A 15714-nucleotide genomic window follows, 5' to 3' on the forward strand; every position below is an offset into this window, starting at 1 on the left:
TCTTTTTTACCCCTTGATTTTATCTTAAAGGTAGACTCTATTTCCAGGCAGAGAATACTCTCTTAAACTTCAGGGTGTTTTTTTTTCCTTGCTAGTACGCAGTTAGTTCTAGTTTTCTGCAACTTTCAGTTCTTCCCAGATGATATGATGGCCTGTGGGCTGAGAGCTCTGGAAGCCAGCTCTCACTGCTGATTCAAATATCCTCTAGGGATTTCTGATGGCTTGAAGGGCTCAGAGCACTGTGAGCTACTTTGCCCTGGGGCTAGGGGCTTCATCACTGACTTAAACAGACGGAGTACCACTAACTTGGGGCCTCAGTGCAGGGTTATGCAAGAGTTTGGGACTTCAAGGGGTGGGCATGGGGTACTCTGATGTTGGCATAGGCAGGGTCCTGAGGGTTCAAAGTTGGTTTGTGCCCAGATTCAGAACCTGGCACAGTAGGTAGATTGTGGGTGTCTTGCACTCCTTTGTAAGCTATTTTAATTCCCATTCCCCTCTCTTCTTACATTTCAAGTTGTTTTCTGCAGAAGAATTACTTCACTTGGACCCCATGTTGGTTCTATGGCTCCAGTATTCATTTTGGGGTGCTATTTTAAAGTTGGTTTAATAGATCCCTCATAGTTCCCAACTTTCCATGGTGCTACTCTACCCACCATCTTGGCTTCACCCCTTAAAACATACAATTCTTTATTTCCTCCATGGATTTTCATCAGGTATAAGCAATATGTGTCTTCCTTCAAAACATGATAGACATAGAAATATTTATTATATCTTTGTTTATATATATATATACATATATATATGTGTGTGTGTGTGTATACACAGACACAGATATATATCTATATTTATATGAAATAAAATATATATGTATTATACCTATATCATATTACCTACCTTCATAGGAAGGGGAAAGTGGAGAGAGGGAGAGAGAGAACATGGATTACAAAATATCAGAAAATGAATATTAAGACATTGTATTTACCTATAATCTGGAAAAAAATTCATTTAAAAAAGAAAAAGAAATATGTATTTTATGATAACACATGTATAAAAAAGAAAAGCACTAGCATGGAATAAGAAAGAATTGAGCTAGAATATAGCTTCAGACACTTCTTAGCTTGGTGACTTTAGGCATGTATGCCAAGAAGCAGCTAGAGAATTCAATGGATTGAGTTCTAGGTCTGGAGTTAAGAGGGCTTTTAGTTCAAATCTGATCTTAGATACTTCCTTGGTGTGTATGTCTCTGGTGAGTCATTTAACCTCTGATTGCCTGACAAAAAGACCCACTGGAGAAGAAAAATGACAAAACCACTCCAGTATCCTTGCCAAAAAAAACCCATAGATAGTTTTAGTCCATGGAGTCATGAAGAGTTGAATATGACTGAATGACTGAACAATAAAAAAGTTAAGAGGCATAGGATATTTTTTAAAGTATCTTTTATTTTGATAATACTATCCTATTGGAGAGAAGCAATATAAATAAAATAGTGAAAAAAGTGCAGAACTCAACAAACAGAAGACCAAGGCTCTCTAACATCTAACTAGCCATGTGACTATCTTTAACCTCACAAAAACTCTCTGAGACCCAGGCAATGTTTTTACTTTGAGCTATAGACAGTTTTTGATCACTGTGGTATTAATCTTGTGTAAATCAGTGAGAAGTAAGACAACAGGCTAAAAGGGTTAACTTTCAACAATAACCAAAAACCTTCACATGAGCAGCTTTGCTTGAAGGACTTCCTGAGGCACTCAATTCCACTTTGAGATAGTTCTAATTGTTGAAAATTTTTCCACCTTAGATAAAGCCTAACTGTGCATATTTTCCAGCTTTCATCCATCATCCCTAGCTATGCCCTCTGGGGTTAAACAAAACAAGTCTAGCCATGGTCCACATGGCAGTCCTTCAAATATTTGAAAACAGCTATTGAGTCTCTTTCTCTTTTCTATCCCATACACTCCCAAATCTTCTCATCTCATCCAAATAGCCTTAGTTTTTTTTCAAATGATCCTCAAAATGAGCTCAGAACTTTTCACCATCCTAGCTGCTTTGCTCAGGATGCTCTCTAGTTTAATCAGTTTGCCTTCTAAAATATGCTGCCCAGAACTTTACATAATATCCCAGGTATATCAGGGCAGAATATCATTAACTAGTAATATCATTTCCCTAGTACAGGACACTGCTTCTCAATGTGGTTTGTGATCAAATTAGCATTCTTGGCTAGTTATCTCACTGTTGACTCATATTAAGCTCGGAATCCATTGAAACCTCTAGATCTTTTTCAATGGTCTATTCTAAAACTAATATTCTATAATACCATCCTGTCTTTGCTGTAGTGAGTTATGATAGATCTGGTGGGAGGATTGAGCACTATATGTATGTGTTCAGTCTCCAGCACTTCCTTCAGATTCTATATGAATTTTCTGCAACAGATAATTATGTCCATACACCAAAAATTCAGGTATATATGTAACAAAATCATAAAGATGAAGCAGGACTTTAATGAAGAGAGAAGAGAGAATGTCCCCCAACTGGCCCTTCCTCAAGGATGGAGGTACACAAGCATTTACACATTTCACATATTTTAGGAATTTTTCAATGTATCAATCAGTTGTCAGGACTTTTTCTTTCTCTAAAAAAACACTATTTATCATATGAATGGCTCACTGAGAGAGGGAGGAGAAGAGATATTTGGGATAATTACAGTGATGTAAGAAACAAAAGATATCAGTTTAAGAATAATTTTAAAAAAGAAAAGTTATGCCCTGAGAATCCTTAAACAAAATACTGAATTTGCCCATTTTTAGTAATGAACTTATTTTTTTTCTAAATCTTGAATTTATTTCAGTCAATGGTGTAGAAAATCATTCTGTCAAAGAAGGATCCCTTTTACATCTCTAAAGGAAGTATATTATTAAAGAAAATGCATTAGACTTGGAGTCAGAAGATTGAGAATGAAATTTGGACTCTACTACTTATTTCCTTGATGGCATTTAGTATCTATCTGGGCATCAACATTCCCAACTGTAAAATTATATTGCATTTTAAAAATATTTCTGTAATATTTTATTTAATATTCTCTAATATTGATAATGTTAAAACATCAAATGTTTAATTGGCTACATTTGAAAGGAGAAAATTGATGAGTTCTATTTAAATATCTTTTGTTTCTTTGTGTTCTGTAAAAGCAAGTAAAATTCCATCTCCCTCTCCATTATAATGACACTTTGATTAGAGGGACAGTAATTATCAGAGGGAGAAGTAATTAGGAATTTTTTCATATCATAGAAATATTTTATTGTATAGAATTCAGATTTCAACCAATAAAGAATATGAGGCCATTTCTCTGAGGAGTTAGGCTAAAGTATCTCTGAATCTAGCTCTAAATCTATAATACTAAAGCATTTCAATTCCACTTCCAAGATTTGTACTCCTTTCTCTAAATGTTACAAAAATCACCATATTGCAGTAGTCTTTCATATGTCCAAAAAGTAAATGCTCTAAGTTGTTTTATCACAATGGCACTCTACTCATATCTCTCCATTTGAAAGTTAATAGAAAGGCAATGTCTTGCAAATTATAACTTATATTAATATAATGGCCCAGGCATGTAGAGCATATTTCTTACAACAAACCAAAAAGCTTATAGCAGAAAACCAGTCTCTAAAGACCTGAATTGGGCAAGTAGAATCCAATGATCTATCAAGACAGCAAGATCAAATAAAACAAAGTCAAAAGACTGATAAAATAGAAGGAAACATGAAATATCTCAATGAGAAATAGACAGATCAAGAAAACAGGTCTAGAAGAGACAATCTGAGAATCATCAGTCTTCCTGAAAAAGCAGAAATTAATAGAAAGTTGGACTCCATACTAAAAGAAATTATTCAGCAAAACTTCCCTGAAGTTCTACAACAAGAGGGCAATATAGATATTGAAAGGATCCATAGATCTTGCTCTATACTAGACCCTAAAAAAGACAACCCCCAGGAATATAATAGCTGAATTCAAGAGCTTCCAAGTAAAAGAAAAAAATTTTACAAGAAGCCAGAAAGAGACAAGTCAGATATCAAGGAGCACCAATCAGGATCACACAGAATCTGGCAGCCTCCACACTAAAATACCACAAGGCTTGGAATAGGATATTCAGAAAGGCAAGAGAAACTGAGTCTACAACCAAGGATCACCTACCCATCAAATCTAACTATATACTTCCAGGGGAAAGTTTGGGCATTCAACAAGATAGAAGATTTCCAAGTATTTGCACAGAAAAGACCAGGACTATATGGAAAGTTCTATATCCAACCACAAAAATCAAGAGAAACATGAAAAGGTAAATAAGAAACAGAAAGGAAAGTAAGAAAACTCATATTTTTTTAAATTTGCCTCTTTAAGGGCTTCAATAAGATCTAATTATTTGTATTCCTATGTGGAGAAATGTTATGTATAATTCTCTATAGTGAACTCTATTCAATATTATAGTAATTAGAAGAATTAGTATCATAGGGAGATGTTGGAATACTAAATGGTCTAAGATGATATGGGTGGGTGGGAAAGAGGGGAGTGAATAGAAGAGGACACCAAGAGAATCTGGAAGGAGTAAGAAAATTAGGATATTCTATTACACACAAAGAGGGCATGGGAAGGGGAAGGGATGAATACTATTATAAGAAGGAAAGGAAGAGAGCATTAAGAGGTAATATTTAAACCTTACTCTCAGTGTAATTAACCCTGAGAGGGAAGAATAACTATATCTATCAATTGGGATATAGAATTCTATCTAACCCTACTAAGAAAGTTAAAAGGGATAAACAAAGGGCAGCAGGGGAGTGGGGAGGTCAAAAAAGGGAGGGAAGAAGAAGGGGGGTTCATTAGGCCTTAAAAATAAAAAAGGGGAATAATAAGGGAGGAGGTAGGGAGGGGACAAAGGTTAGTAGCTTAAAGCAAACTACTGGTTTAAAAGGAAATAGCCTAAGAAGGGGTAGAACTAAGAGAGGATATCAAAATGTTGGTGAATACAGAATTGATAATTATAACTCTGAATGTGAATGGGATGAACTTGCCCATAAAATGGAAGCAAATAGCAGAGTGGATTAGAAACCAAAATCCTACCATATGTTGTCTACAAGAAACACATATGAGGTGGGTGGACATACACAAGTTTAAGATAAAGGGCTTTAGGAAAATCTTTTGGGCTTCAAATGAGAAAAAAAGGCAAGAGTGGTGATCATGATTTCTGACAAAGCCAAAGTAAAAATGGATATATAGAATCCTAATGTTTCCATAATGTCTTACAAATATATTATCACAATATCCTTCAGAAGAAAATGCTATGAATTTCTGTTTTACAGATTAAGAAACTACTGAGGCACAGATAGTTTAAGTGGCTTGCTAAAGGTCATGCAGATAACAAATCTCTGAGATTTAATTTGAACTCAGATCTTCCTGGATTCAGGTCCAGTATTCTACCTACGGTATTTCTCAGCTGCCTCTAAGTAGCTCACTGTAAGGATAGGATTTGTGCAAGGTGAATGGGACAGGAGGAGCCAGAGAAGGAGTTGGTGACTATTGGGGACAGTTGAGACCAGAGGGAATTCTGGGTAATTCTCTAGAGGAGAAAAAGGAGGAGGAGAAGGAGTAAGATGACTTCTGGAGAGGACTGGAAAGAAGGAGGAGGAGAACATCTCAGCTTGAATCCAGTTCTGAGGGCTTCCTGAGGATCTTTCTTTGGACAATGATACCCTGATTCCCTGGTCAAAGATTCCATTGCATCTCACCCAGCAAGACTTCAATCATTCAGGCAGCTAAGTGTCTGGACTCCATTTTGGGAGCAATCTCTTAGGCTACATCCCCCATTATCCAACCTTGCTGCTTGTTGAGAGACCCTTTCTGGTCTAACTTGCAGTTATAGAAAAAGATAGAAACAGAAACAGAAGGAGAAGGGACAAGGGAGGAGACCCTTAGGAATGGGAACCCCAAAGGTTCCCACCCAAGTGATGGATCCCATAGAAATAGAGAAGAGGGCACCCCAAAATCCCTCTGCCCTTCACCCCTTTTCCCAATCCTTATATTGATATTAATAAAGGACATTCATTAGTCAGATAGTGTTCCAGAGTGCCTGAGAGACAAGGGAGAAGGGAATCACAGCTTGGTCTGGCTTCCACCATCTTGAAGCCAGATCACCCGCTGTGAAGTTGGCTGACTTGGGGGGAGGCTTGTGTGAACCCTGCCCTCATTCAGAATTGGATTGGGGTCCCCCATACCTCATCTTATAGAGAAGCCTTGCCCCAAGCTCCTGTGAGGTGGCACAACCATCCAGGTCACAACCAGAGTGATGCCCCCTTGAAGTCTTACAGTGTATATCTGGCGGGAGGGGAAAGCTAGAAGACAGTCTTAGCTCATAGACTCTCTCTATCTCTCCCCTCTATGATAACATTGGTCAACTGGCTCTGTTTATTATTACACCACATTCCCCAAGAATAATACTAGTCTTCCTACACTCCATTGCTTCTTATCATATATAGATTGATGAGGCATCCACTAAGCACCATCATCACTTGCATGAATTTATGTCGCGCCAAGCCTTGAAGTGAATTGTGGTAACCCTTACAAATATCCTGTTAAATCTCAATTGAACTAGAAAGCTATTAAGAAGGAAATCACTTGTGGTCACCAATAAGCATCCTTTAAGCATGCAGCTAGAACAGAAACCCAGTTAGTCATAGCATGCAGAAATGAACCTAATTAGAAGAATAAAACACCAACTACTGTTTAGTATGGTCCAGCAAACAATTCCCCTCCAGCAGAGGCAAAATAACAGCTATTGCATGCTAATTCTGGAGTTGTAAATATCATTTTCCCTTAGGTCTCTTTAAAAAATGTGTTGGTTTATCTGCAGGGAGTTGGGAAGAGAACCAAGAAGTCACACAGAACACAGAACACCATAGTCCTTTGGGGAATGGGAATGGACTTGCACTCTGGTATCCTTATAGGGAAAACTGTGGACATGCCCTTCCTTGACTCTTTTGCATTGCATCTTTAAGAACCAATGTTTGGGTTTGCTCGGTTAGCTTACAGACAGACTGTCAATGTAACGTAAGAAATATGGAAAAATCATATAAGTGAAGAAATGTCAGCTGTACTTTTTACTGCCCCTTCCCCCTCCTTTTATGGGCTCAGCTCAGTCACAGAAGCCAAACATGTTCTCTAGAGACCCAGAGTTTTGCAGGAGTTGCAATTGGTCAGCTGACTTTATTATGGTAAGCTGGGATGTGTTCTTATTCCTTAAATGCAGCATCATATGGAAATAAACCCACGATGATAAAATTAATGTTAACGATTTCTTTTTTAATGAAAACCAGCTGTACCGTAGCGACATACCATCTGTAATATCTTTGCTGCATATAAGGATGTACTAAAAGTTTCAACCATATCATGAAAACACTATCCAGAGTTCCAGATGGCCTCTGTTTCCTTTGGACAGTGTCTCATAGGGAAGAAGCCCTAACATGAAATGCACCAGGGCTCTGACAATCGAATCATGGCAAAGCCTATGGGCAAAGAGTGGAGCAGTCCACCTCTGTCTATGGCCCTCTGTCTGTACTGTGTTAAAGATGTATGCAACACCAACTGCAGGAAGTTCAAACAAAAAAATAAAAATATCACTACTGTGTCTGTACTTCAGGAGTTGTCTGATGGGCATCCTGGCTATGCCTCAAATTCTATATTTACTTTTTAAAAAGTCATTTGTTGTGATAATGAATAAACACACACACCAGAATTGTATTTTATGAATTAGCTTTTTTTCCTTTCTTATATCTTCTTTTTATAGTCTTTTTCTTTAGTTACTTTTTATCCCTGGTGATAAGCAAATTCCTTTGCCAACTAAGCAAGTCAGTTATTCTGAAGCCCTTTCCAAGAAGAATATAGGTAGGGAAAGCCAAAAAACTAATCAACTTTTAAGGATTCCTCTCATTTGGTTAGAAGAAAACAATGTTCTTTAGTAAAAGAAATGCATGATATGAAGAAAAAACCTCAGCCTTAGTGGTTGTGCAATTAATAATCCTTTGGATCCATGATCTCAATGCTGCAGACATTCTCCCTAGTGATGGAGATTGCAATTCTTCTATATCTGGCAATCCTGTGAGTCTCTTGTCCCTGACATGCCAAGACCTTTCCAGTGGGATCCATATAAGGTACTTGAAAGCCTTCCTTGCTTTCTCTTTGTATAATGGAAATACTAATAACACATGTGGGCTATCTATTTTTTCTTATTTTCAAAACCTGCCAGCCCATTTTTTTATCAAACATTTCTTAGATAAGACCTTTCACTCTCCTTTTCCCTTATAATTCCTTACAAATAATGTACTGCAGTTCCTTCATGCCCTCCATTACCATTTATTTATTTATTTATTTATTTATTTATTTATTTATTTATTTATTTATTTAATTTTATTTTAAACTCTTGTACTTCTGTGTATTGACTTATAGGTGGAAGAGTGGTAAGGGTAGGCAATGGGGGTCAAGTGATTTGCCCAGGGTCACACAGCTGGGAAGTGTCCGAGGCCGGATTTGAACCCTCCATTACCTTTTGAATAATCTTCAACTTAAATCTTTTAGGGAAGTTGATATCCTGTTACTGTAAAACTATAAAAGAATAGTGTCATGGGAAAGATGGGCCATGATCTCAGGGAGAAGCTTAGAATAATTCAAAGAAACATGATTTTCCGAAGGCATTGTAGCCTACTCTTCTCTTCAATTCTGGGTGTGATTTATTGATAATTTGCTGTTTCTATACAGAACCTATTTGTGAATTTATATTTATCTGTTGAATGTTTATGTTTATATGTATATTTGTGTTATATGTCATATTTACTTTTAAGATATTTACTTCCCTAGATATTGTGTTTGGTATGCATACAATTGAAGACGACCTTAAATATCGATTTAGATATCAGTATAAAAAGAAAGCATGCCTATAATTGTTTATGTATCTATTTATAGATCTATATATCTCCTAAAGTACAGTAGATTTTTCTTCATTCTCATTTTTACATTTTGTCATTGTGTCCATAAACTAACCAAACAAACCCAAATTTTCTCAAGCTCTTAAAAATTACAATGTAACTTAATTAGGAGTAGTCATTTTAGGAGGCAGCTGGGAGGATTGAGATCCAGGATTAGAGATAGAAGACATTGGGTTCAAATCTGGCCTCACACACTTCCTAGTTGTGTGACCCTGGGCAAGTCACTTAACCCCCATTGCCTAGCCCTTACCGCTCTTCTGCCTTGGAACCAATACATAGTACTGATTCTAAGATGGAAGGTCAGGAGTTAGCATTTTCTTCCTTATTACTACAGTTGGTACTGTGCCAGTGACACCTCTCAAACCAAAGATCATGCATAAGAGGACCATAACTATGTGATTTTGTACTGCCTTTATGTCCTTTCATCCTTGCTCTGGCCATTTGCTACCATATAAACCTGTAAATGCCCTTCACTTTCACTTTTGACCTCTTTCTGCAGAACTGTAATCAAATCAAAATCAGCCTTACCTCTGGAAAGAAAGTCAGTAGATGACCCTATTATACCCTATATATGGTGATTTTTCAAGCCAAAACACCTTTCTCTGCCTACCGTTCCCCTATACATACAGCCTCTTGTATTAAAATGTTAGCACCTTGAGAGTAAGAGTCATCTTGTTTTTTGTATTTTGTACCCAGGATTTAGCACCAAACCTGACATATAATAAATCCCTAATCATATTTATTATTCATTCATCTATGCTTATATATGCATATAAATAAATATATAAGATAAGGTATATATCAGCACAGAGAGATCACACATTGTTTACACTTACACCAACATATACATCTATACACACATCATATCGGTTCTGTGTGCCTGTTCACTGATGAGTAGTTTCTAAGAATTGTTCAACCATCTGCATACCAAGATTAAGAAGAAGAACTTGATCTGAATTAAACATCTGAAATTATTTTCTAACACTCTCCCCAGGCTCAATTCCATCTGAACCATAATTTTCTTCTAAGCGGTTTGGAAAACGATTGGCAACAGGTTGGTAGAGCCCAAGATAAATGTTGTAGTGACTTGTTTTCTTGCCCAATAGGCTAGTCTTCAGAGATCATAATAATCCTGCTTCAAGTATTTCTAGTCCAATACCTTAGGCTGTAGATAGCAATAACTGAAAATATTGAGAAAAAACAAAAGTCAACAAGAGAGTCCTCCAGCGAGAAATGGTGGACTAACTGTGGCATTGGTACTGGTCTATCAGTTCTGTCTGCTGTTGAGAGTTTAGCCAGATAAGCTGCCTGGTTTAATCTGTTTAGTTTTGATTTGTTATTCATTCATGTGTGTTTGTCCTTCCTAATGGGCCAAAGTATCAAAAGCTTCTTGGCAATCTCCAAACAAATTGAAAAGGAGCAGTTATGATTTCACAAATGGCTGGAGCAAATTTCAGAAATGCAAATATTATATTGCCATGTTGGTTTCTTCCTCTGTTAATAACCTAATTACATACTCTGTGTACTTTGCATAAGACATTAATTAACCAAATTCTTAGATTCTAGTTCTATATTAAATTGTCCCCTTAATATTTGTTTTTCTACACCGTCTCCTAGGAGAATATGGGCTAGGATAAACTGTTCTGGACCTTGCTTTTGAATATACCAAGATCTGTCAATCCATGAATGTGTTGATTTTGTTGAAGGATGAACATGAATTTCCACACGGGAGGCTATGCCCTCTCACAGAGGGAAGTCTGAATGATCTTTCTTTCCTTAACCTCCTACCCGTTCCATATTAAGTTGTAAATTCAGCATGCATAGATGATCTTTTACAAGGACAGATTAATTTCAAGGTGAATGACAAAGTTACTTCTGGAGACTGGCACAAGAATAGTGTTTAAAATCGAGGAAATCAACTAATCTTGTGATATTTGTTTAGAAGGGGGAAGGGATATTTCCAGAGATTTTCTTGTAGGATAAATAAAGTCTATTATGGGTTTTGGAATTTGTTTCCGGAAAGGACAGGAGTCATATGTCAGACTCAATTTACAACAAGGCGAAAAGGTCAAAAACATGATCCATGCATCCATCATATTATGTTGCCTTAACACTTCACAATTTCATGCTTTAGGTTTTGATCACCGATTCCCCAGGGAATGGCTCTTATGTTTGTGTTTCTTGGTTTCTGAAGCATCTGGCATGTTTACAGTACTCTAAAAATAACAATAATAATCATGATGCTCAGAATATTCCCTCTGATGAGCCTTCTGATTTGGGATCAAAGTTATTGGAAATGGAATGTTCTTCCCAGATGAATGAGCACATTTCGACCTCCCCTCCCCCATACTCAGTGATGCCAATGCTTTCACAAATTAAGTACAGCTGCCTGAATTTCAAACTGTATCTCTTTGCTAAAAAGGCACAAGTTAAATCCCATCCCATCCCATCCCAACCCTTTGTCTAGTTTGAAAGTTTGAATTTTAATACAACGGGGACAACTTCACCAAAAGTTCTCCTCATTCTTGTTTCTGTTTTAATCCTCCTTTTAGGCCAGATTTAGGTCCCAAATAACCCTTGTATTATGGTTCTTTCTTCCAGCTTTTAAAAGTAGCAAACATCATTAAGGCAAACTATGAAACAAAAATATTTTGTTTCTAGCATTTGTCAGAAAAATTGAAGTTCTCCATCATTATTATATTAAATGTGGTGTTGGAATTGTGACTTGTTTCCCAAATGCCTCATCTATTTTCCCTCTCTGTCTAGGTGGTCTGTAGTATGCCCTGGTGACAATATCTCTTCTCTTTTTGACTCTATTTATCTTCAGCCAAATGTTCTCTACCACAATTACCACTCTACTAAGCCACCATTGTCCCCAGCCTTCCTTGTAATGAGTTTAGGGAGGACTCTTCACACTGTAAGTTTTCAGAGCAGTTACTTGACTCAAGCAAAAAGCAGAAAATGGTCATTTCTCTTTACCCTCCAGAGGGAACATAGTGACACAATGAATACAAAGGTGGACTTGGAGTAAGGAGGAACTGAGTTCAAATCTAGCCTCAGATACTAGCTGTGTGAACTTTAGGCAAATCATTTAACTTCTGTCTTCCACTTAGCACAATTCTTAACACAAAATAGTCACTTTAAATATTCCCTTCCTTCTGCCCTATCCATCCTATTTTTTCTTCCTTCCTTCCCTCTTTCCTTCCTTCCTTCCTTCTTTTCTTACTTCACTTAAGCATGTGCAATGGCTTTTGCCTATAGCAAATACTTTGATTCCTTTCTTTTACCATCCCCTCCTATCCCTAAATTAAATTTCAATGAAAACTTGCCAAAAAAAATAAAAAGAGGAATTAAGTCATATTAATGTGTTACAAATGCTTGATATAACAGGTTTCCACTAGTAGTAAAACTAATTGATTATATTCTATCCATATGGCAGCAAATGGAAAGATCAATGAAGTGATGACTAGTATTGAGCTGGACTTGAGTTCCAGTCCTATTATTGATTTACCATTTATTTTTGTTTCCTAACTTTGGTAGTCCATGATAGAATGGAAAGTTCATTTTCAAAGTTTACAACCAGAGACCTAGGTTGTAGACTTGTTTCTTGCAGTCTCAAGCTGAGTGTCTTTGGAGAAGGTTCTTGACCTCTCTGGACCCCAATTTCCTCATATGGAAAATGAGACCGTTGAAGGAAACCACATCTAAGATCTCTCCAGTTCTAAAATGCTATAATTCTATAAAATGCATTTGCTCAGGAAGTGGTTAACACTCAAGGAGGATGTGGCGGATTATTGCTCATCCACACCTTGCTTTACTTTTAGAGAGAGAAAAAATGATTTTAGATTTACTGAGTATTTACTTTCTGCCTCCAGAAACAAGATGACATTCTATTTTGAAATTAGACCCCTTCTGTGTTAGGGAATCTTCTCAGCTGTCCTTTAAATGCAGACTAAGAGCGCCTTACAGAAAGTAGTTTAACAGGTGACTGTCAGTCAATCATTTTACTATTTCCTACTGGGCATGTCCCAGAAGCCTCTAGTACTTCTCAGGATTTTTCTACTAAAAAAGAGGGAGAACTTTGTATATTCTTGATGCCTTTCAGTAGGCTTATCAGCAAATATATTATTCATCCTCAAACACACTACAATATATATTTTCTTTTTATTAAGCTATAAAAGTTTATTAATTTGTTGTTTCTTTATCCTTGGTGTGATTTTAAATATTTTAATCAAGAATAGACTTGCCATTGGCATTTAACTAAAAAGAAATACGAATGTCTTGATGGAATATATGCAGGCCTGGGAATAGAAGGAAATGGGGCATTCAAAGAATGAAAACATAGCTGTCAAGTTAATAATAGCTCACATTACACAGTGATTTCTTCCATTAAAGTTTTATTCTAATACTTCATATCACCATGGGTGTAACTCTCACTATTTGAAGGCCAAGACTCCTGAACAAAACAAATCCTAGAAAGCTATAGATGCTTTAAGCATGGACCCAGCACAGTAATGGATGTTATGTTGTCCTCAAAAGAAAAGCTAAGTTCAGAGGGTTATCATTTGAAGGTTGGCCAGAAGATAGTAATTTTATTTTTTTTTGCCAAAGAGTTTGTATCTATAACTATTAAGTATTGAGTTCAAATTATTTACTAAAGTATAGATTCAAAATTGCATCATTAGAGGTAACACCAACTTAAGAAAGAAATACTTACCATGATAAAATAGATAGTGATTTAAGGTTTACTCCACTGCATTAGCTCAGTAAGGTAGATAATAGTGGCTATTCCTGTCATTTTTCCAATGACATGAAATAATTCCTTTAGGGTCATATAAGAATTAAGAGAGCCAGACACCAATGTTACGATAGAGGGGGAGAGAGAGAGTCTGAGGTGAGATACTCTCTTCTAGCTCTCCCCTCTTGCCAAATATATACTGCCGAGACTTCAAGTGGGTGTCACCCCAAATCTGGGGGGCCTGGATGGTCCCCCCACAGGAGTTGGGGATGAGGTTTCCCTATAACATGAGGTATGGGGGACCCCAATCCAATTCCAAATGAGGGTGGGGTTCATGCAAGCCTCCCCCAAGGTCAGCCAACTTCTAAGCAGGTGGTCTGGCTCCAAGATGGAGGAAGCCAGATCAAGCTGTGATTCCCTTCCCCCCTTGTCTCTTAGGCACTCTGAAATGCTATCTGACTAATGAATGTCCTTTATTAATATCAGTATAGGGATTAGGAAAAGGGGTGAAGGGCAGAGGGATTTTGGGGTGCCCTCTTCTCTATTTCTATGGGATCTGTCACTCAGGTGGGAACCTTTGGGGTTCCCACTCCTAAGGGTCTTCCCCTTTGTCCCTTCTTCTGTTTCTATTTCTATCCTTTTCTATAATTGTAAATTAGACCAGAAAGGGTCTCTCAGCAAGGTTGGGTAATGGGGGAAGGAGCCTAAGAGATCGCTCTCAAATGGAGTCCAGACACTTAGCTAACTCAATGGTTGAAGTCTTGCTGGGTGAGAAGCGATGGGATGCCTTTGACCAGGGAATCAGGGCTTCAATGGCCAAAGAAAGATCCTCAGGAAGCCCTCAGGACTGGATTCGAGCTGAGATGTTCTCCTCCTCTCTCTCTTAGTCCTCTGCCAGAAGTCTCTCCTCCTCCTTCCTCCTCTGGAGAATTACTCAGAATCCTCTCTGGTCCCAACTGTCACTAGCTGTCACCAACGGCCTTCTTCTGGCTCTTTTTGTCCCATCCCTCATCCTTACAGTCATAAGAGTAATAAGTTTGAGCCAGAACTCAAGTTCTACTTTTCTTATACAAGTAATCCCTCTAGAATATCATAAAAAGCTTTTTTAGAGATTTTTTAAGACAATCCATTTCAAAAGTTTAAATTAAAAATGTGAAGAAACTCTGGAAAATTAATTGATATTGATAAAGTAATATATGCTTAAGGAATCATAAATTTATCCTCACCAATATTGCTTAGAGGGTACAATACAAACAGTTCAAGGGTTTAATTAAATCTTCTAAACTACTAACTTCCTGTCTTCTTTTAGAAATTTTAAGGTACTACCAACCTAACAGGTAAAAAGCTTCAAGCCTAGAAAAATCAATTCTAATTAAGACTAATTCAAATGACTATTTCAAAAAGTCATACAGAACCTATTTAAATTTATTTAGAGGAGGGCACACATACCTATTATTGCATATATATGATATATAATTGCATATGAATTTAAATATAATGCACGTGTGATAATCTCATTATTGTGCAAAAAGTATCCTGGGTATTCAAGGCTACATCAATGGAGTGTAAGCTCCGTCAGGTCCTACCAGTCTGTAAAAACTTCAGATGATATAATGCTCAGTGATGGACAGCATGGTTATCATCTTGTCCAAGGACCTGCCTAGTTCAGTTTGGATAGATATCAATTCAGGTCTGGGTTGATGACATTATGGGCCACAGCAATCCTCCAAGATTATTTGTGTGTGTGTGTGTGTGTGTGTGTGTGTGTGTGTGTGTGTGTGTGTGTGTGTGTAGGATAAGAAGAAGGAGGAGGAGGAGAAGGAGAAGGAAAAAGAGAAGGAGAAGAAGGAGGAGGCGGAGGAGGAGAAGAAGGAGAAGGAGAATGAGAAGGAGAAGGAGAATGAGAAGGAGAAGGAGAAAGAAGGAGAAGGAGAAGGAGAGGGAGAGGGAGA

Source organism: Gracilinanus agilis, chromosome 5 (assembly GCF_016433145.1).
Source record: "Gracilinanus agilis isolate LMUSP501 chromosome 5, AgileGrace, whole genome shotgun sequence".
NCBI lineage: Eukaryota > Metazoa > Chordata > Mammalia > Didelphimorphia > Didelphidae > Gracilinanus > Gracilinanus agilis.